The sequence below is a fragment of the Pelodiscus sinensis genome, chromosome 2, assembly GCF_052426305.1.
Source record: "Pelodiscus sinensis isolate ZL-2025 chromosome 2, ASM5242630v1, whole genome shotgun sequence".
Taxonomy (NCBI): domain Eukaryota; kingdom Metazoa; phylum Chordata; order Testudines; family Trionychidae; genus Pelodiscus; species Pelodiscus sinensis.
Window position 1 is genome coordinate 242569295 of NC_143053.1, and position 24011 is coordinate 242593305.

Consider the following 24011-nt stretch of genomic DNA (forward strand, 5'->3'; position numbering starts at 1 on the left):
ATAGGGATGTAAATAGTTAACTGGCAGGACTTGGAGTAGCTCCCCACCCATCCAGAGCAGTTGGCTGATCCAGCCCTACAGGGGCCAGAGCAGCTCCCTCCCTACCTGTCCCAAGCAGGGGGCTGCTCCAGCCCCACAAGACCCACTGAAGGCAGGGGCTGCTCTGGGAACAAGGCAGAGGGGAGGAGCAACACCATAGTAGGGGGTGAAGGGAAGGAGGCGCAGCTGAACTGCAGCTTCTCATCCACATACCACCTTACAGGGAGCTGAAGGGGGGTTGCTAGCCTACTCTGGTTCCAAACCTTCACAAAGACCAGCTGCTTTTCAAGAAAATCCTGCACACAATGGACAAAGCAGGCAGCTAAACCACTTTCTAAGGGAGCACTGCATAAATTTCAACAAGTATGTGCTCTAAGAGAAGCAACATAACAGTGAAACATTAACTGTGACAACACTAAGTGAGGAATTTTATACTAGTGCTAATGAACACTATGGATCACCATTAACATAAGAATGGGCAGGATGAACTGATTTAAATTACTTTTAATTTGTTTTGCTATTTGTTTTCATAGAGAAAAATTTATTCTCATTGGCCGGCATAATAGTGTATTTTTTGCTATCCAGAAGAATGCATGCTATACACATTTATAAGAGCAATTATATAGATTTACATTCCTATCTTCTGATTGTTTTTGTGCACTTTAAATTTCAGTTTCCATGTAAGAAATACATCATTTGTATTATTTGCTAAATAATATTTGTGTGACTGTCAATTTTTATTTGGATGGAAACTGAAATTTCAAGTGCAAAGACATTTTATAATTTAATTTAACCAACAATTAAATGTTACCTTAATTGTGAAGGCCATGGTTTGCATTTAAAACTGATTTTAAAGTATTCTGTAATTAGTTAATTGATCTGATTATTCCCAGTCATCGTGTCATTTGAGATTTTAGAACTAGAAAATCTAATCCTTTCAGATTACATCTTTTACATCTAAATGTTATTCACAGGTTTAAGAGGAAAGCAAGCTTCTCTCCTTTTTCAACTCCCTATCAGATTAACTTTGAATGATCTATTTTAGTCTCTGAACAAGCTGAATAAAGTAAAGAGTTCTCTTTACACCTGCAGAAACAAGAGTATGCTGCAAAAAGATGGTTTAGAACTACAGACTAGTTTCAGATGCCAGGCCAGTGACTTTCAGTAGTGCAGAGGTGAAATTTAGACCCTAGCATAGGTTACTGTAATTCCCAATATTTACAACACATTTAAAATGTTGTAAATGTTAAAAGGTTTTCTAATTTCTATCCACCCATGACAATGGGCTAGGATAGCTAAGATGTAGAAACCAAACTAAAATTCAAAGTACACTTAAGTATTTCTCAGAAATTGTTCATGTTTAACCAGATATGCCACTACAGCTAACTAGATTATGCAAAGACTTTACAACACCTCCTTACAAGAATGATACACACCAAAAGCAACATAAAAACAGTGGGTTTATCTAGACTACGCCTGTCATGACTCCTTCCCCACTCTGGCACGATAAATGCAGAAGTGGGAGCCCGGAAGTGTACCCCAAAGCCTTATCGACCAGGCTTTGGTATAAAACTTCCTCCAAAATCTTAAAACCCTAGATCTTGGGAATAAAACTTCCGCTGCCACTACCTAAATATTAATAACAAGATTAGGGGAAGATCATTTGGGAAATCTCACCCCTAGAATAAAAATCAAGGCACACAATTAACCAATGCCAGGTTAATTAAAAGAAAAGAGAAAACTTATTACAACAATATTCCTGTTGCAAGCCTAATGATTAGATAGGAAGGTAACAAAATATACTCACGGAGGAATTACACCATGGGCTAGAACTTAGTTTTGTTAGGCTTTATTGTTTTAAGGGTTAGGAATGCGATCTGATATCTGGCAGTGCTTAAGAGATGTTTGGCTTTTCTTTTTAACTATCTAAATTTTACCCTACTTACAGAAAGTGAAGAATTGTTTCTTGGGGAGAGAGAGACATGTTTGTCCCTCCCTGTAGCTGCAGAGGACTCACCCAGAGACACAAAGGAGGAAAAAACCCAAATTCCTTTGTCCCAGTTTGAAAGTCCTACCTACATTCCTATTGGCCACTCCACCTGGCTAGGTGTAGTTAACCCCTTAATCCCCAGGCTGCTGGCTAACCCTCAATCATGACAACACCAAATGGTCAAAAGAGGAAATTTGCATATCTTCTTCTGATCGCACTTTCAAGTAATTAAGATGCAGCTTTTTCAGGGAGTCACTCCCTTCATCAAAAAGCTGCTCTTCCTTAAAAAAGGAAGTTTATGCAACTTTTCAACAAAGGGAAGGTTTGTCAAAAAAAGCCGCATCTTAATTACTTTCGAAAGCGTGATTGGAAGAAAATATGAAAATTCACGCAGAATTTGCAAATCCTCTTTCAACCATTCAGCATAATCTAGATACGCCCAGTATGTCTTACAGTGTAAAATAAGAAGCTATAACAAAAAAAAGCAGATGGACAGACACAAGCTAGGTCAAATCATTATGACTTCCGTGTTGTATCAGTGGGAATAGTGCCTTTCAGTGAACAGTAACTTGGAATGGTCGTAACTCGGAACCCATTGAGTTACATTGTGACCGCGCCGTTCGTAAGCACATTTGTAACTCGGAGCCCACAGTTGACCTCTTTGGTAGTTAGTGCGGATGGTCCTAAGTCGTGGGGGCTGTAAAGCTGGGGACCGGCTGTACTGCTATTTTTAAAGCACTGTAGTATACCACTGCCTTCCCCTGCTGGAGCCTTTCTTCACTGCATATAGCTACACACCAGCAACAAGTATGGATGCAATCTGCCTTTCACTGCAGTGTATACCTATCATCTTTTTCCCTTGGGAAGACAGCTATAATTAGGGATGTTAATCGTTTAAATGTCTATATGCTAACTGGAAAGGCTGGATTTATCAGTTAATCCAAATGACTACCGTATATTCCGGCGTACAAGATGACCTCTGATGTTAAAAAACATCCCCCAAAAATCGGGGGTTGTCTTGTACGCCAGGTATACATCCCAGGCGCGCCTGGGCTGCTCCCCTGCCGGCTTCCCCCGAGGCTTTCAAAGCCGCGGAGGGGCTCCGGTGGGGGAGCAGCCCAGGCGCGCCTGGGATGCCCCCCAGCCCGCTTCCCCCGAGGCTTTCAAAGCTGCTGCGGCTTTGCTCCCGGTGCCTCTGGTCTGCTGGGGACCATCTCCAGCAGACCAGGGACACCGGGAGCAAAGGAGGCGGAGGGGCACTGGGGTATAAGATGAAACCCTATCTTTTAATTAAAAAGATAGGGGGTTGTCTTATACGCCCAGTCGCCCTATATGCCGGAAAATACGGTACATAGATTCTCTCCCCCGCTACCCACCCACCCACTTACTGTGTGCAGGGGATCTTATGTTTTAACTTCATGCATCTATTTTTTAAAAGACAAATTTAAGATTTTTATTACTCCCACCCCAAATCAAGTCAGCAAGCTCACTTAGCCCAGTAGTGACAGGAGAGTCCATATAGAGCCCATCCTTAGCTATTTAAAGATTGTAGGGGAAACTTTGTTAGTTCACTTTTTGGAGTTGCACATTTCTTAATATCTGACCCTTATATGCCCAATATGAGCCATAACTGAAATGGAGAGACACCAGATTCCAGTCCATGCATCAAGGGGCAACCAAAAAGAGGGTTATAACAATCACCCAGCAGGCCTTTAATCATATACAGCTGTTCGGATGCCAGACCTAGTAAACAAACCTAACATTGTTGCTACACTGAAGGGAAAAAAACCAAAACCCTCAATGAGTTCACTGTCTTTTATACAGAAGGAGCCTTAGTGTGAAAAAGGCCCTCCATGCTATAATGCTATGTCAAAAGCAGAAGGCAGCAGAGGAATTGCTTGTTGTATTGCTCAGTTTTCATATACAGTAGAGACCAGCAACTCAAGACAAAAATCTATCTGAATATGAATAAGTTTTAAACTACCATGACCCCAGATGTTTTTATTTTGGTAGCAATCATAACATGGTTCCCATTGTTCACAGTTTTGAGAGAGACAGAGACAGAGAGAGACAGAGAAAGAGAGAGAGAGAGAGAGAGAGAGAGAGAGAGAGAAGCTTGAAATCAAAATATAATTAATCCCGATACATTTTACCCAGAAGTGCTATTGAAAAGCTTAATGAAACATCAGACCCCCCCCCCCCCGAAACAATGTTAAGGATTCACCATTGGATACCTAGAGGGATCCCACAAAGAATGCATTGGCATAGGTCCACTATTTTTGCTTCAGAGACAAATTATAGAAACCTTCCAAACACAGTATAAATGAACGTTCACAACATTTGCCAAATAAACTAATGAAACCTGCTCTGCACTGATGCCAGGGCACTAGAATTCAGTCGAAAACCTCTTAAAGATTTATCCAACTTTCAACATCACTATCATCTTCAGAAATCAATTGCAACTCTTTGTGACCAACATTCATATATGTAGATTAAAATGTAAAACTGGGATATTTTAAAGCATAGTAAAACTCCAATTGTCCGCCATCCAGTGGCCCGGCACTCCTGATAGTCCAGCATCAACTGGAACCCAGAAGTGCTCCAACCAGACGGACAACTGGAGCTCCTGTAAGCCCCACGCATGCTCACAGGCCGGGAAAGGGAAGGGGAGAAGAGGGAAAGGGGATTATACCACTGACGGGTCTGCCAGGACCCACACCGCGGCCGGCCGGAGGGGGGGGGGGGGCGCGGAGGGTCAGCGGGGAACAGCACGGCGAGGGGCAACCCTCCACCCTTTTGCAGCAAGGTGCGGGAAAGCCGCGAGCAGCCGCCTGCTACAGGCCAGCTAGGGCTGCAAGCAGTGGCGGAGGAGAGGGGGCGAGGCGAGGGGCGGCACTGCAGGACCAATCCAGCAAGCACCCCAGCTGCTCTTCCCCGCCACTTCCCCAAGTCCGCCACTCACCAGTTTCAGCAGCAGCGGACTTGGGGATGCGGCGGGGCAGAGCAGGTGGGGTGCTGCCAGGTTGGTCCTGCAGCGTCGCCCCTCAGCTGAGCGGCGCTGCAGGACCAACCTGGCAGCACCCCACCTGCTCTGCCCCGTAGCTTCCCCAAGTCCGCCGCTGTCGCTTGCAGCCCCAGCTGGCCTATTGCCAGTGGCTGCGCGGGGCTTCCCCCGGCTCCCTGCAAAACAGCAGAGGGTTCACCCCTTGCTGCACCATTCCCTGCTGACCCCTTCGCTCTCCCCCCCCCCAGCAGACTCGTCACAACTCCCCCGCTGGAGCACCTCCTGATACTCCAGCATATCAGATAATCCGGCACCTCCTGGGTCCCAAAGGTACCAGATTATCGGAACTCTACTGTCATTTCAATCCTATCTGACCATTGAGCTTGAAAGAGATACTACCTGTATCATAGGCTAACGCAGGAGTGGGGAACCTCAGGCCTAGGAGACGAGGCTCAGAGCCTTCACACTGGCACTCCAACCCCCCAGCTCCCCTACCACAAGGCTGGAGCACACAAAATCTACTACACTGGCCCTCCCTCCCACCCCCCACTCTGGTCTGTGAGGGGAATGTGAGGAGTGTCTCTCTCCTATGTCAGGCGCCACATAAGAAAGGGGTGGTTTGTTTGGTGTGTTGGGGGGGGGTTGTTATTTTGTTTGTTATTTGTTCACTTGAATGTGGCCCCCAACTGATTTTTCTGTGGTAAGAAGCCTCTGACCCAAAAAAGGTTCCCCACCGCTGGGCACATGTAACATGTATACACCTGAAACTCAGCTGCAGATTCACATGGTGAAAGACATCTGAATGCCTAGACACAAACTAAACAAAATCTATGTGTCATTTAGAGGTGTGACTATTCCACCCGTAACATAAGTTACAGATGTAAGTGCTTGTGTGTGCAGTGCTATGTCAGCAGGAGAGCTTCTCCCATCAATGTAGCTTATGCCACACAGAGATTTGGGGGGGGGGGGGGGATTCAGACAGGAGAAGTCTCTCCCACTGGCATAGAGTAGCAATCCCAAAAGTTTTTCTGTCACACCTCCCTTGCCCCTTAATGGAATCTGTCTGCACCTGGCACAGCTGCACTGGGATGAGAGCTGGGGGCCAAAGTTTGGGCTGCAAGTAAGGCCAGACTGGAGTTCAGGGAGAAGTGGGAGTGTGGCACTCCAGATCCCACCTCTTCCCTCCGAGAACATTCTTCTGTACCCCATCATTTGGGGAATGACTAGCACAGGTTATCTTCACAAAATGCGCTGCTGCATATAAAACTACATTACAAACTAAAACGCTTTTAGAAGTATGATTAACTCCTACATTTACACCAGTTTCCCTTCCAATCAACATAGTTCTACGTCAAAAAGCAAAAATACCAACATATGAGAAAATAGCTGTGTCAAACAACCTCCACAGGTTGGTCACTTAATTTCTAAATCTGCTTCTCGAAAATAATACTCATTTTCAGAGCATAAAGCTGGGGGAGGCCCCAAAAGAAAAAAGTGTAAGATTAAACTGACTGCAAGTACAGACCATAGTCGACACTGAGACCAGGAAAGCGTGTGTTAAAATACATGTTTGTAGAAGGTATTACAGTTAAAAACACTCTTAATCAGCCAACTAAAATGTAAATAGTTAAGAATAAAATCCTCTACCTCAGAAAAAACAGGGAAGGCAGGGTAATGCAGAGCCTACACCTCAGATACTCTTGGGTACTACCATCTCTCTCTACGGCAGGGGTGGGCAAGTTACGTCTCACGGACTGGATCCGGCCCACAGACATCCCTCATGGGACCCTCAGGCACCCAGCTGCTGCTTTAAACATAGGGCTCCTCCATGTGACTCCTCCAGAGGGAAGGGGAAGGCTTCACATGATCTCCCCACACCCAGCCCAATTCTGGCCAATAGGAGCTGAGAAACAGCCAACCGGCAGGAGCTTAGAGACTGGTCTGGGGGCAGCGCAAACCTCTCCCCCCTCCTGGAGCTGAGAACAACGTGGAGGGAGCAGGCTGCATTTTCAATGCTCTGGAACTGCAGCAGACAGGGAGTCCAGCCTGCCTTGGGAGTGCTGCAGGACAGAAGATGCTTAGGTAAGCATCCCCCAGCCAGAGCCTGCCTCTGACACCCCGTCCCTCATTCACCCCAACTGTGTCCCTCAAGTTACCTTCCAAACCCTCTGCCCCTCCCTGTCCCTCCTACACCTCTCTCCCACGCCAGAATCCTCTTCTGCACCCCCACTCCCTCCCCGTCCTTACACTCATCTCCTCACCCAGGTCACAATCCCCTCCACCCAAACTCCCTCAGATCTCACATCTCCTGTACCCCAATCTTACTCCATGCGACCTTCTGCACCCAACCTCCATCCTAGACCCTGCACCTCCTCCACAAAAAAAGTGTAGCCCTTGACCACTTTCCCCCTTTGAGTGCCCCCACCACCAAAAATTATTGCCCATCCCCATGTGTCCGGGTGGCAACACACAAGGGAATGAAGCACAAGTCTGGCTCCATTAGTTAGGTGCCTCACGAATCCTGGCAAAGACATGAAAGAAGCTGAGGTGATTGGAGAAATAGGAAGTGCACTGGGGTCAGCAGATTGGAGGGTTCCAACTCCAAGCTGGAAGAGGAGAGACAACAGCAGCTGCAGTGCCAGGGAGAGATAGTACCCTCTCCCAACCCAAAGCAGGGCTGGGGAAGTAGGTTGTGGTGGGGCAAAGGGCATGAGGAGCCAAGACTTCAGATGGGTTACTCCCACTCTAGGGAATAAGGATGGAAGCGGCCACATGGGAGATGGGTCCTAGGGAAACTTACTGTCTGATTAATTCATCAGACTGAGATCAGACCAAACACACCTGCCCTTTTCTAGTTGAGGTAGCTATGAGATTGTAATGAAGGCCTGGTATTAAGTACCAAATCCTTGTTGACAAGATCTGAAATACACCAGTAATAAAAGGATGGAGAAGGAATTGTGGCACCACTGCTATTTTCCACTATTAGAATTATAGAGCGAATACACACCACAGTGAATCCACTGCAGGTCTAAAACAAAATACTTTTCACCTAATAATCAGCAATGAAAGATTAAGAACTTGTTTTGGGCCATTTTGAATTTCAGTTGACAGCTGGTAGACATCTGCTGGGAGATGTTGAAAAGAGTGGGCTAAGATTTAGTTTGATCAGAGGGAGACAGAGGTAAAGAGGGTTCAGGGATTCTGCATTAGCAGATCTTAATGCAGGATCTCAAGCCTATTTTTTTTAACTGTAGAAAGCATTTAAGCTACTTTGTAGATAAGTGTTAATCTGACCTCCCAGAGTTCTGAGGAGGTTATGAGTATTTTTAAAGAGTGAAGACTGAAGATGAGATTTTAGTATGTGAAGGATCAGGCTGTAAACTGCTGTCAAGTCCACAGAGTGAGCAAACTGAAAAAAAAAAAGACACTTGGATCTTTCTGTTGCAGTGATCTTATGGGTAAAGTACAGCACTAACACTCACAGAAATAGATCGGATTTTATTTTGATGGATGTCCTTTAAGAAGCTACTTTCATACTATTTACTCTCTCAGATACTGATCCTATACACAAGGGCTCCCACACAGACATTTCACAAGACTAGAGCATCAGTGAATAAATACTAGAGCTAAAACTTGTGGACAGGCATAACCATGCAAATGCCATGAGCTAGATTTCAAACATTTACATACGTGTTAAATAGGGATGTTAAAATGCAGGTAATTGAGTTTTTCAGCAGTTACACATTTACTCAATGGTTACACTAGGGGTGTAAGCAACTAGTCGACTACTTGGTAAGCCCAGGCTAGTTGCTTCCCCCACACCTTGGGGGGGGGGGGGGGGGGACATGAGCCAGTGCTAGGGGGAGCTGTCTTAAAAGCCAGCTTCCCTCAGCACTGTCTCAACAGGGGAGGCAAAGGCACAGCAGGGGAAATGGCACAAGCAGGGACTAAAGCAGTCCCCATTTGTGCCAGGTCCCAACTGCTGCACCTCTGCCTACATTTCAGAGGTGCAAGAGCCCCAAAGGCAAAAATGCAGCAGTCGGGACCTGGCACAAGCAGAGACTGCTTGCCATGAGCGCCTCTTACTACATTTAAATGGCAGAGGCACAGCGGGGATAGCGAGCACCCCACCCGCCTTCGACTAATCTAGCAGTCAACGGAAATTCCATTGACTGCTCGATTAGCTGATTAATCAAACATCAGTAGGGTACACAACCACAGCCAGCTCCCCTTGAGCCTGTGCATGCAGAGAGCTGGCTTTTAAGCCGGCACCCTACACTGCTGCCTCTGATAGAGGGGCAGCAGTAAGCTCCCCAGGAGGAGGACAGGAGCTCCATGTAACCATGAACATTAACCAATAAGATCAGGTTTATCAGTTAGCCATTTACACAGTTGTACGCTCACCTCCCTAGCATTAATTCCTTAAGAAAGAAAAGGCTTCTTTTAGCACCACCATTCTTTTGTAGTGTGGTTGATAACCTGAAAAACTGTATCTTAATGATTTTTTAAAATATCCAGTGTTACTAATTAATACACGGTAAGTTGTTAAAAACTAGAAGAACTTTACCAAGGAGCCTGTTTATTTGTTTGGACTTTAAATTAGAGGTGCCAAAACTTACCTGAGAAATAGTTCTGGCTCTTCAGAGTATTCCTATTGCTTCATAAGTAGCCAGCACTAGATATGATGCTAGCTTTTGTGTATAATGAAGACCTCATTTGCAAGCTCTTTGAAACAGGGATTGGTCTACAAACTCTAAAGCAGGGGTCAGCAACCTACGGCTCACAAGGGATCCAGATATGGCTCTTATGGAGCCCCAACTCAAACCCCCACTCCACCACCACCCTAAGGAGCCAGAACTGGTGCTACAGCTTCCCACAAGACCGGAACGCCAGCACCAGCTTCCTACAAGGGGGGAGGGAGAGAGAAAAGCCCAAGTCTCCCCACCAGATCCAGCATGTAGGGAACAAGTGGAATGAAAAATAGCTCTGTGCCATTTTTCTTCCCCCGGGACACACTTCCTGGAGGCTTCCTTCTGACAATGGAAGCAGTTACAGTGCCTGACACACCTTGTGAACACAAGTGTTGCCTACCCATTCATGCCCAACCTACCCCCAGCCCACTCCTGCTCCATTCCAAGACACCCTGCACACAGGCTGACAACCTGACCCTTCCCCCCGGCCAGACACCCTACCTCCCACTCTCACTCTTACACCCCACCTCATGCCCAGATACTGCACCCCCATTCCTATCCCATTCACTGGCAGCCCTGTCCCACAAACTTAACCCCTCATTTTTGGCCCCACTCCAGAGCCCGGGGGCAAAGGGGGGGGGGAGAGGGTGTCAATAAAATCCACTAACCCTGAAACCCCAGAAGATTAAATGTGGCTTGAGGTCTTGAACCTCAGTCCTCCCTGCCCCTCCTCCTCCACTATGGAGCTGGAGTGCCAGGGGTGTGAGGTGTGTCAGTTGGGGGCCACATCAGTGAGGGTTAGGGATGTTAAATTTTGGCTAACTGAATAGTTGATGCAATTTGCATCGACTATTCCATTAGTCAATAAGGGCACCTCCACCTCTGAAGCGGTGATGCCTTTTTCTACAGGTCTCTGTTGCACTTGCACAGTTTGGGTCCTTTACAGATTTAGAATACCCATAACCAGCCACTACATTTTTTACTTACCTCTGTATTTTCAGTGTGTCACTTTGTGGTTGTTTTCTGTCCATTTTTGTTCTTTTAGTGTTCTAGATATGTGCAACAGCAATCAAGAGTTGGCATTCCAGAAAAACTGTGTACGTATGGGAGAATGCCTTATACACTCCTTTCCAGAAAACATTGTATTAATATTTGCAATGAGAACATGACTATTTCTAGTTGACTCAGATATGTTTAGCATCTTAAAGCTGAGCTATGTGTGCTGATAGTATGCATATGAAGGAGTCTGTAGCATGTTAGCATTTTGGCAAAAATGTTTGAGAGCAGCTTTCCCTGAAAATTTAGTGATCAGACTATGTTAGGAGTAGGTTATTAAATTGAGCTTTTGGTACTTTTTTTTTTTTTTAAACACACTTTAAAATGAATGGCCATAACTTCGTTTTATTTATATAACTGCTTCAGTATGCCAAATTTTGATGTGCTTACTAGCTACATTTGTTAGAAAAGAGGATAAAATGCACCTAGTCTAAGGGCAGTGTTAATTTTTTTTATTTCATGTTACACATTTTAACCAGTGCATCTTATTAATTATCCCTCGTTTTAATATTTTTCTTCCATTCCCATGAATAGTTAAAAAAATATGTATTAGATCTAGGTTCGCTTGGTTGGTGGTGCATGGCCACACACAACCTCAATACTGGTAATTCACATAACAAAATTCAACCTTCACATGGATGGGAAAAGAGGAAATATTGGCCACTCCTCCACTTATCTCTTATTCATAACCTAGCTAAATAAGAGATACTAGAAGGGACTGTGTTCAAAGTAGGGATTGGGCCAAATGTGTATCCTTAAACCACCAAAGGACAAACTTTTGAGAGTCAAGAAGAAGGTGTTTGAATAGGTATTCAAATCAGATTATGTGGCATTGAATCAAGCTTCTAAAAAAAAATATCCCAATCATCTGACACTAGCCCAAACTGGAAATTTTCATCCAGAAAGTCATATGCAACTGAAAAAGATACTTTAGATTAAACCTAGATAATTTACATATTTATTGTCTGATCCTGTAACGTTTAAGATTATTTTAGATTACAGTACATCTGAAGTTTGGTGGGCTTTTTTCCCCCCTTTCAAAAACTGGAGATTTATTGTCATTCTGCAAAAACATAAATACAAAATTTTGAATATAAAAATGAGGTTGTCAATAAAAGCGTTACACATGTAAGAACTTCAGCAAATAGAGAAGCACTTTATCTGTTCGTTACCTGTAAGCTTACATCAGAATTGTATAAAAGTAGGATAAATAAGCATTGGTAAATACTGTCTTAAATCAGATTTATCCTGGGAGGTAGGAAGGGGGGAATTGTATCAGCGTCCAACAAGCATAGAACAAATCTTTTCAAACTTTGACTACATCTGTTCAAAACTGAACAGGCTCGCAGTCAATCCACTACATGAAAATTAGTCTTCTGCTACAGAATGCTACATAGCCAAATGAATATGGACTTGTAATCTGCAATTCTATATGCTTCAAGCTTAACTCTGTACTGTTGTCCTCATGTAAGCAAATGTTTACTTTTATTTATATAAATGAAAACATGTGACTTCCCAAAGAAACCACTGAACTGAAATGTACAGACATTCTGATGTTCGGTATATTAGTATTGCACTCAAGCAGTTTTACTTGATTTGTACAACCCTAAATTAATCTACTGCTTTATGTTTGAATAAGTAACTCAAAGAGTAATAAAAGTGTAATGTGATGCACAACAATGAAGCAACTATAAAAACACAAAATGCCTTAAAAACCAATGACTTTACCTGATGAAAGCCACCTCTGGTAAATAGCATTATATCTCTGGCTCAGAGACTATAAGGACCTTTGTGAAGATTTATGAACCTCCAGGCTCTCTCAACCTTTTATATTTCATGACAGTGGTAGCATAAGTCAGGCTCTCAAAATTCCATAAATCAGCTGAAGCAATAATTAACAATATAATGAATAAAAATTGACTAAAGTATCTGAATTGTGTTTCTTAATGTGTTTCATTAAAACCAAACATTTAAAATTATATTTGAAGCTGTGTTAGAGCCTATGACCCAAATTTGTGAAGTTACTTGGCACTGTTGTCTCAGCATAACACCTAGTTGATTTAGGAGCCTAGATCTCACAAAGAGGATAAATAGGGAGATAACAGAATTTCCTGTTTAATTTGAAATTAATCAGAGCTATAGAGGACCAGGAGGAAGTCTAGCAGCACCTAAATAAGTGTGGAGAAAGAGATTATACTGGCAAACGAAGCTCAACATTTACAAAAAATACTATACATTACAGCAAAAATTTATATGCAGATAGGCTAGAAGTGTTTACCTCAAAGAAAACAAGAAAGAAAGGACATCTTGGCATTCTCCCAAAAGTTCTGAAGGAACTCATGAAACTGCAAAACTACTAACTGTGGTATGTAACTATCCCTTAAGTCAGCTTGTGTGCCAAATGACTGCAGTGTAGCCAATACAAAGCCTTTTGTTCATTACCAAGCAAACTGATTTTAACTCTAGTAAATAACAGAATTATCAGACAGATATAGAATATAAGCTGTGGAAGAAATCATTATGAATTTTATAAAATGAAATCATGCTTCCATCTATTAAAATTCGATGAGAAAGTCAAAGAGCGTGTGAACTAGGATGATCTCACCAAAGGCTTTAAAGCAAACAGAACAGTCATGAAATTATAGGGAAGGTGCTCAAATCAGTAAAAATAAAAGTCAAAAGATAGGAATAAATGGTCAGTTCTCACAATAGAGAAGCCACATGCTGGGATCTCACCAGAATCTGTTAACATGTGTAGTTCAACATATTCATAGAGGATTTTGAAAATGGGATGAAAAATGAAGTAGCAAAATTTACAAAGGATTCAAAATTACCTGACATAGTTAAGTCCAAACTAACTGCCATGAGTTACAAAGGGGTCTCATAAAACGGGGTGAATGAGCAACAGAAAGACAGATAACATTCTATGTTGATTAAAAAAAACAAACAAGTAACATGTGAAAAAAATAACTGCAGCTACACAAAAAAATATGGTGTTCAATTTAGTTGCTACCACCGAAGAAAGTTCTTGGTATCACCAGGGATAGTTCCCCAAAAAATTTCTATGTGCAATGGCTACCAATGTTAGGAACCATTAGGAAAGGAATAGGTAATATAAAGCCACTTGTTCAATTTAAAAGAGATAGCTATGAAGAGGGGAGATTGATAGAGGTTTATAAAATCACAAATGGTGTAGAGCGGGGGCCCCACTCCAAGAATTTGAAAAGTGGTCAAGGGCCACACTCTTCCACAATATTAATGGAGATTGGTTGCAGAAGAGTTTGGGGCAAGGGAGGCAGTTTGGGTGAGGGAGGCAGTTGTGACCTGCAACACTGGACTGGAGTGCAGGGAATTGGATTTTAACCTAGGGCAGGGAATTGAGATACAGGAGGGGATTCAGGAATTTGGGTTGTGAACTACGGCATGAGAAGACTGTGATCAGGACAGGGGATTGGGATATGTGGAGCAGGGTGCAGGAGCAGGGGCCAGAGGGTTAGGGAAGGAAGGGACTAAGGTGACAAAGGCAGGCTCTGGCCAGCAGGCTCTGCTGGTGTGTGTTGGCTGCCATGCCTGCTCCCAGGGAGTGGGCCATTCCCCCGTGCTGCAGGTTCTGCAGTAAAAGGCTGCGGAGCCCACAGCACATGTAACCACTAGAATTTTTAACACTTTAAAACAGCGGTCCCCAACGCAGTGCCCGCGGGCGCCATGGCGCCCGCTGGGGCATTTGTGTGCGCCCGCCAACAACCTGGGCTGGCCCCGCCAGTGGCGCAAAGGAGGCAACGGCCCCAGGCGCGCGACACGCACCGGCGCCGGGTGCGCGGCGCTCGGGCGGCCCCAGGCGTGCGGCTTGGGTGGCAGCACCAGCCCTGGGCCCACGGCACAAGGCGCTTGGGTGGCCTCGGCCCCAGGCACAAGGCGCTCGGGCGGCCCTAGCCCCAGCCCTAGGTCACATGCCAGCGCCGGGTCCAGGGCATCCCAGTCCCCTGGCGTGCCCCCGGACGCGCAGCCCTGCCCCCAGGCGCCCGGCCCGGGAGCCTCTAAAGGTTGGGGACCACTGCTTTAAAACATTTTTACATTCCTAATTTAAAAAAACCTAGATAAATTGATGAAGGACAAGTCCATTAATGGCTCTTAGCCAAGATGATCAGAGATGCAACCACATGCGCTAAGTGTTTCTAGCTACTAATTGTCCAACAAGGAGAGGACAATGGGAGGGGTATCACTTAACTGCCTGTTCTGTTCATTCTCCCCAAACCACATGGTATTTGCTATGGTCAGAAGACAGGAGACAGTGAGCTTGGTGATCCATTGTGCTTACCCAATATGACAGTTCTTATGTTCCTAAGACCTATTCACCACCCATGCTGCAGGTGCCCCTACACCTCCAACTGCCTGAAACTGTGCCTGTTCTGTTCATTCCCTCTGACAAGGGCAAGTGTCACATGCTTCAGAAGACAAAATACTAGGCTAGATGGATGATGAATCTGACCCAGTATGGCCAGTCTTATGTTCTCAATACATGAGAAAAGTATAAAATGAGACAATGAAAACGGACAATCAAGGTAACAGTCAATTAAGCTAAAAAGGTCAGAAATTCAGATCTGATAAGTAAATACTCTTCCTCATAACATCAGAATTAGATAGCACAATTAATTGTCACTAGGAGGAGCTGCAATCAAGAACCTAGCAAAATTCCAAAAGACTAAATCTATAGAAAGATAAAGAAAATCCAGAATTATCATAATGCTAACAAATTATGGAAGAAATACTAAACATGAGGCAAACTGGTTATTGGGATATCAAGACAAGCCCTAGTGAGAGAGGCCAATCATCCTACATTTACCTACTGCATGGTTCTTGCATCTTCCTCTGATGCACATGATACCTAAGATGGGATACTTCATAAGGCTCTTACACCTGATTCAGTAGATACTTGTTTTCTCCTAACTGTGGGAAACAGAGCTCCCTAAGAAGTTGAGCAGAAGTTTTCTTTTATATTTAACTGAACAAACTTAACAGACATGCAAATTGTGGAACTAGGGTTTACATTTTGAAGAGCAGGATACAAGCTTGAAGCATTTAAAACAAGGTCAGATTACATCAGATCAAAGAGCAGACTCACCTGCTCACTATGCTCGCCAATCCCCTTTCTGGGGGTAGGCAGCCCTGGCTCACCTGCTGGCTGCCAAGGAGGGCCAGGCCAAGGCGCAGCAGCCCTGACCTGTCCGAGTTCTCTCCCTCCCCCTAAGGACGGGCCAACCCCAGCTTTTCCCCACCTCAGCCACCAAAGGGTGAAGGAGGAGGCAGGGCAGAGGGAGGGGCTGTGGGACACAGAGTAAAGCGATGACTGTTAATGGGTGATGCTCACCAGATAATGGTTAACTGTTACTGCCCACAGCGCTGGCTCCCCGCATAGACTCATGCAGGGAGTGGGAAGCGGAAGCAGCAGTGGGGTGGGAGGGCTGCTAGCTCCCAGTCCATGCAGGCTCATGGGATGGTTGTCAGCAGCCTGCCCCTCCCCCTGGCAACTTCCAGCTTGGCATTGGCAGCACTAATGCAGCACACTGGAAAGGCACTTATCCCCTTGGCCTCATTTAACCAACTGATTCCTGGCTTGCACCTAGTCCCTGCTACCTCCATGCCTCCCCTGCCCTCCCACGGAGACGGTGCTGGGGGGGGATAACCGGCTTTTAAGCCAGTTCCTCCCAGCACTGGCACCTGCTCTCCCTCCCCCCCCTTGCTGCCTTTAATGGGGGGGCCGCAAATAGTCAAAGCACTAGATGACTATCCAATAAGCTTTTGCTTATCAGATAGTCAACTAGTCCCTTACATCCCAAATGCAAGTGGGAATTTCTCTATTTATGACACTAAAATGTTTTTAAATTAAGATTTTTTTCCAAAGTTTTAAAAAAAAACCTGAGGTTTTTTCTAATGGGTCACTGTTTGATAAAATCTTCTGGAGAATCTTACGAAGGGGTCAGCAGGGAATGGCGCAGCAAGGGGTGAACCCTCCGCCGTTTTGCAGGGAGCCAGGAGAAAAATCAATCTTGCAGTCACTTAGGCTATCAGAGCAAGATCTTTTAATACAGATTTAACCTTTCTACTCCAGCACCCTCTGGACCCGACCAGTGCTGAACCAGACAATCTTCCAGACCACAGAAGGTCAATATTGTCTAGCAGCATTACCAGCACTTCTACTTACTGGGATGGTAGGTGACATTTAGGGATAAATTGGAGCTGAACAGCAGCACAGGATAGTGAGACAGGACTGGTGGCTATAAACAAACTTGATGGGACCATGGGAAACTTGGCCACACACATAAGTGGACATCCGACCAAAATCATACCAGACCAGAAAATACCAGATGAAAGGTTCAACTTGTAGAATGCTGTATAATACTATTTTATGAAATTTTGACTTTACTGCAACTTGTTAAGCAACAGGAAGTGAAAGATCCCTGTTGTTCTGATGTCTAGATTTCAAGATATTTGTGTTTTCACTGGATGTTGATGATTTTCTTGACACAAAACAGGGGACCATGACATCAGCTACAACAAAGCTGAATTCAGATACAAAAATTGAAAAGAGAATTGAAAACAAAATGATGTAAACATCTGATAAGAAGGACTCTGTGGTTATAGTCAGAGCTAACAGGGGCTCTCAAATATTATCTATACAACCAAAGTTTAAGTAAATTGTTAATTTTTTATTCTGCAGATTTCTGAAAGTCACAAGGATCCTAGCAATAAGATTAGTAAATCAGTGTACACTGAAATGTGAATCTTTAACTAGTGGGGGCGAGAGAAGCTCTCCTCTTGCTGTGGGAAGGCAACTGCACCAGCACCAAGGGGGAACCACTGCAAACAGGGCTGCTCCAACATCCCTGCCAGAACAGCTCTGTTGGTGGCAGCCCAACCACCCTCTTCAATCCGCTAACTAGTTAAACAATAGAATTAACCGGTTAATCAATTCAACATGATTTTACATCCCTATTGTATACAGACTTCAGCAGACAATTTAGTTGGCCCAGTAAGCTAACATAGGAACTTGGCAGTTATGTTACCTCCCAACCTGGAGACAAACACCTTTTGTAACTAGAGTTACATAACTTACACCCCCAAAATGGAGCAAAAATCCAACCCAATATGATTATTCACTCCTCAGCAATACACTTTGCTAAAGGACCATATAATCAGAACATAGAAATCTAACAGAGCCCAAAGCCATTCCAATCACTCATACAAGTCAAAAAATGTGTCCGACATGCCCCCCCCCCGACATTCTATCCACAAGACAGACAACAGACCTACTATGCCAGATCACAAGCTTGACCATGTGCATTTAAAACCTTATTACACAAGTTTAGCTTCTATAACTTTCATCTTGGTCCAGTTAAAACAATGCTCTGCTACTAATACACTACTGTAGGTATCTACCATTTAGTGTTACTAGTTAAAACATATTGAGAAATGGCTTCAAGGATCCTAATACCTTGGGAACAAGTTCTTCTGGCCTCAAAGAGGAAACCAGCTTGCAGACAAGTCAACTTCAAACTACATTATCAGTGACCAAACTGAAACTAGTTTTAAGTGTTATAACCAGCAAGATGACCAGAGACTCCACTTCCCCACTCACTGTCATCTCAGAAGTCCTGCATGCAGCAGTGACAAGAACTACCTACTTCCCCTTCACAGGGAATATTGTCTGTGTGAAACCTGGCAATTTCACATTCACAACATCCAAAAGCCCCTCACCTTTGCACACAACACACTGGGCTGGAAGAAACTCACAGCGCATGAAAGTTTTACTGTAAACAGCAGCTAATGCAGGACCCCGGAATTGGCATGTAGTGCAGTAGCTGCTTTCCTTGCTTGCTTTTGTAAAAACACACTACTACGGGCCATCATCACCCATCATAAGCTTGCAGCAAAGTCACAGTAAAGAGAAGGCTGCACAGTAGTTTTCACAACGTTAGAGCGCGCTGGGAGTTTTCTAAGCTCTCTCGCCCCTCCCGCATCTCCCCAGCAGCGTTTGATCGCTCGGAGCCATCTGACTTGGCCTCGTTGCGAGGGATCAAACACGAGCCATTTCCTTTGCTCAGAGCCGCGGCGCATCTCCAGGACGCCCAGCGGCCGGTCACGATAATCGAGCCGCCAGGGCCCTGCCTCGCTCGCCGCCGTCCCCAAAGCAGGAAGCCCAGCGCTGCACCCGTTCCCTTCCCACCGCCGCCGACTCAGCCCCGAACGGGGGCCAGAGCTAAGCGCCACCCCCGGCGTCCCGCAGCGCCCCCACAGCGGGCGAGGGCCCGGGCAGCAGCCTCCGCTCCCCCACCCCCGCCCGCCCTTCCGCGCTCCGTCAGCCCCAGCTCTGCGCCACCAGCGGGGGGGGGGGGGGGGAGCGAGGAGCTGCATTACCAACAACACGGTTGCTGGGGGCGAGAGCCGGCCTCACATTCCGCCCCCCCCAGACCCGACGGAACCCCGGCCCCCGCCAGCACGGTACCGCCGCCCCCTCAATGCCCGATCCCCGACGAGCCTCTGGCTCACCCTGCACGGCCGCTGCGCTCCCTTCTCCCCGAACAGCAGCAGCGATTACAAAAGCGTCGGCCGGCCACGCACAAACAGAAATTGCGTCGCACGCCGAAACGTCACTTCCGCTAACGCCCTCTATTTCCGGACGTTTCTGGAACGGTCTCTCCCTCTCCCCTGGCGGCGGAAGCGCGGGGGGGAGGGCGGCGCCGGGAGAGCGAGCGAACGAGCGGCGGCGCCATCTGCCGGCCGCAGGCAGCGCGCCTGGCGGCTGAGTTGTGGCGCGGGAGACTTGACCGGCGCGGGAGCCCAGGCGGGGCCGAGGCCGTGAGGGCCCGTCTCCGCGCGCGTCACAGGCCCCGCTCGGGTGAGCCGGTGCCCTGGTTTCACGGGCGGCCCAGCACTTGGGGCTTTGTCCGATAGCGGCGCTGTCGCTGTTCTGCCCCGCGCGCTCCCCCGTCGGGGAAGGCACTTGCTGCCGGGCGACTTCGAGCGCGTGACGCCTCGTTCCCCGCGGGCAGGGCCGCTCTGGCGATAAAAGCTTCCGTTGTCTCCCGGGCAGGTGGAACTAGCGGTGTTTGCACAGCGCCCCGGGCCGCCGCTGTCCTCCCAGCGGGGCATTGATGCGCCAGAGGCACTGAGCATAATTCATGGGGCAGGGTGGTTCCCCCAATCTGCCCCTTATTGCCTACAGAGGGGACCCCCCCCCCCATTTGTCATGATGTAGTTGGGCCACTACTTCCGAGCGTTTGGGGTCCGGGTGCATTGTGGGAGTTACAGGAGCATTGTCAGTCAGTTCCTCTTGCCTCTGTAAGGGGCAGCCCTCTGCCGTAACTCGCTTGTGAGCTTCCCATTTCATTTCTTTTTTGGTTCCTCCAGCACGAATTTCCTCCATGCTTCTGCTCTCAATGTCCCTCTAACACCTTTAACCAAATGGATACCCATATCTGCATCTGATACCCATATTCCTATCCATTTCTTCCTCTAACGTGTGCCAACAATGCCCCACTGCCATATAAATTGGCCAAACCGGACAGTTCCTACATAAAAGAATCAATGGCCACAAATCAGATATTAGGAATGGCAACATACAAAAACCTGTAGGGGAACACTTCAATCTCCCAGAACACACAACTGCAGATCTAAAGGTAGCCATCCTGCAGCAAAAAACTTCAGGACTAGACTTCAAAGAGAAACTGCTGAGCTACAGTTCATCTTCAAGTTTGACACAATCAACTCTGGATTAAACAAAGACTGTGAATGGCTTGCTAACTACAAAAGCAACTTTTCCTCTCTTGGAATTCACACCTCCAGATCAGGTACTAGAAATGGGCCTCATCAACCCTGATTGGATACACCTTGTCATCTCCAGCCTGATTCTGGCCTGCATATTTATACCTGCCTCTGGAAATTTCCACTACATGCATCTGACGAAGTGGGAGCCCACAAAAGCTTATGCTCAACACTTCAGTTAGTCTATAAGGTGCCACAGGACTCCTCGCCGCTTTTGCAGCTTCAGACTAACACGGCTACCCCTCTGATACTTGACTCCATAAAGAGTCTCTGTATTATTTTAAAATGTTATTCTAGTGGATGCTGGAATCTTTTGACTGGACCGTGCTGTGGGCTGAAATCACTGAAAAGCTGGCATCACAGAGAGCTGAAATCACTAGGTTTGGCCTAAAGCCCAAATCCATCCCAAGGCTGGCTAGCAAGGGAGGTGGCCAGGGGGAGCAATGGCAGGTGGCCAGTAGAGTGGCTGGCGGGAACAGCACAGAGGTGGCATTGCCACATGCTTAATGAATGGAGATATCAGGATGATGTACCACTGTGCAGACTCTGGGTCTGCACTGACTGGACAGAGCCATGAGTGGGATACAGGCAGTCCCCAGGTTACGTACAAGATAGGGACTGTAGGTTTGTTCTTAAGTTGAATCTGTATGTAAGTCGGAACTGGCGTCCAGATTCAGCCGCTGCTGAAACTGGCCACCAGTTCTGACTTACATACAGATTCATCTTAAGAACCCCAAGCTTCCCCAAGTCAGCTGCTGCTGAAACTGATCAGCGCTGATTCCAGGAAGCCTGGGGCAGAGCAACTCTGCCTCGGGCTTCCTGTGGTCAGCGCTGGTCAGTTTCAGCAGCCGCTGACTTGGGGACGCCTGGGGCAGAGCAGCTGGGGTGCTGCTGGGTTGCTCCAGTAGCACTGCTCCTCGGCGCTACTGGAGCAACCCAGCAGCACCCCAGCTGCTCTGCCCCAGGCGTCCTGATTCAGCCACTGCTGAAACTGACCAGCAGCGGCTGAATCAGGACCTGGGGCAGAGCAGCTGGGGTGCTGCCGGGTTGGTCCAGTAGTGCCCAGAGCGGGCGCTGCAGGACCAATCCGCAGCGCCCCAGCTGCTCTGCTCCAGGGTCCAAAACAAAAGCCTGGTCTGCTGGGGGGGGCACACTAGCTGCGTCCCCCCCCCAGCAGACCAGGGACACGGGGAGCAGAGCCGCAGTGGCAGCGGGGTGCCGCGCCTTTGAGGCTTTGCTCTGGCAAAGTCTCAGAGGCGTGGGACCCCCCGGCGGCTGCGGCTTAAGTCCCGGTGCCTGTGGTCTGCTGGGGACGGTCCCCAGCAGACCACAGGCACCGGGACTCAAGCGGCAGTTCCCCGCGCTTCTGAGGCTTTGCTCTGGCAAAGCCTCAGAAGCGCGGGAACCCGCCCAGTGCCTCTGGTCTGCTGGAGACGGTCTCCAGCAGACCAGGGGCACCGGAGCAGTTTACGAACGGGGCTTTCTCGCCCGGAGCTCGCAGGTAGCAATCCGCTACCTCGACCTCCGGGGCGAGAAAGCCCTGTTCGTAAGTGCGGATCCGACATAAGTCGGATCCGCGTAAGTCGGGGACTGCCTGTATTTGAAGGGGTAGGGGGAACACACTATATGAGTTGGGGGATGAACTAAAGACCTTTAAGCAGAAGACTGTGCCCTGCAGACTCTGGGGATGGTATCTTGATTACGGGTTTTCTTTTTTTATGTGTGTACCTGTAGGTTGATGCGAGATTACTGTTATTAAACAGACTGTTGCTATTTCTGACTCAGTGTTTGCAAGAGGGGAAGAAGTGCTTCTAAAGACGCCCAGTGAATAGGTTGGAATTTTCCCAGTTTACCAGGTGGGGACTCAAGTCAGTTTGGTTATCTTGTTGAAAGCACCTCCCTAGATACTGAACCCAGTCCTGGCTACCGACTGCTACCAGCAGAAGGGCTACATGAAAAACTACTGTTTCAATTCCAGGTATACCCTGTCTGAATCCACAGGTCCTAAAATCACTTTAGTTTTTTAATACAAATAATCTAACAATGACACTTTAAGAGCCAATATATTGAAATCGGGGCAGTTTTGAGTACCACAGGCACAAACCCAACAGCCATAGCCAGAATCTCCTTTTTAATAACATACAATTCTGGGAAGTCACCAGGGCCCTATTCTGTTACATAGCCAACAACTGCGGGAATTGTTCCAACATCACTGCCTTCATTACTTCCTTCACCCAGTCCCAGCCAGTAGCAACAATGCTGTTCCATCTAACCTTCCTCTAGTACTGCGTATTACTGCTTAGTCAGAAGCACTAGCACAGGCCTGGGCTAAAACCTGGTAATATGTTGACCTTCTGACAGTTCACGATATCACCTTCACCATCCAATCCAGACGTGTCTCTTTCTAGGGGTCTCCATAACTGACCAGATGCCCATACCTGATCTGGAAATCTCAGTAATGTTTTGCCTTATCTCCCTTTCTAGTTGTGGGTCATCTGGGTCAGGTTCTTTATTTGTTACCACCCTTCTGATAAGTGAAGCCATGGGATTGAACTGTTGTGCTTTTAATTTAAATGCCTGCAATTTCCTTTGTGCAAGGGCAAGACCCCTCTGGAAAAGCAGGGTGGTGAGTATTGCCAACCAGAATCTCTCTCTTCAGGACCCATCCAACTATTCCTATTCCAAGTGTCCTCCCCAGAGCTGTGTCTAGACTGGCAAGTTTTTCCAGAAAATCAGCCGCTTTTCCAGAAAAACTTGCCAGCTGTCTATACTGGCCGCTTGATTTTCCGCAAAAGCAATGACGATCTACTGTGCAAAATCAGCCGCTTTTCCAGAAAAGCTTTGCCGCTCCCATTCGGGCAAAAGTCCTTTTTCCAAAAAACTGTTGCGGAAAAGGGCCAGGTTAGACAGCTAGCTAACGCTTTTCCGAAAAAGCAGAATAAACGGAAAAAAGCGGGTTGGATGCCTGGAGACCCCGTAGGAGCCCCAGACTTCCTGGTAACCCGAGCTCTTAAAGCAGTCGCAGGCTTCTGAGTGCACGTGGCAGGAACGTGTCTCAGGCCTGTGACTGAGCTCTGCCACCTTGCCCCTGCTGTGACCAGCAGCCATCAGAAGCCAGCCATGGCAGCACCGGGTGCTGAGCCACCTGCACCCTCAGCACAGGAGGCCCCCAGGGGCCGCAAAAAACGGGCTCCCTTGTGGACCCCCAGGGAGCTGGAGACCCTCCTTGACCTATGGCAGGAGGAGGAGGGTCTCCATGATACCCGGTACCGGTGCCACAATGCGGATATATTTGGCCGCATGGCCGAGGCTCTGGCCCACCATGGACACCCTGCCTGGAACATTGAGCAAGTCCGGGCAAAGGTTAAGGAGCTCCGGCTGGGGTACGTGAGGGCCAGCGAGGGCAGGG

General features: G+C 47.0%; 1 protein-coding gene across 3 annotated transcripts in view; it reads right to left on the bottom strand.

Annotated features, from left to right (window-relative positions):
• DNAJB6 (DnaJ heat shock protein family (Hsp40) member B6) overlaps positions 1-19484 on the bottom strand; it is a 99126-nt gene extending 79642 nt beyond the window's left edge. For all 3 annotated transcript variants that reach the window (XM_075922747.2, XM_075922748.2, XM_075922746.2), the window contains exon 1: positions 19328-19484. The gene's annotated coding sequence lies outside the window, so the exon portion shown is untranslated. The remainder of the gene's footprint in view (positions 1-19327) is intronic.
• Between the last annotated feature and the right edge of the window lie 4527 nt (positions 19485-24011).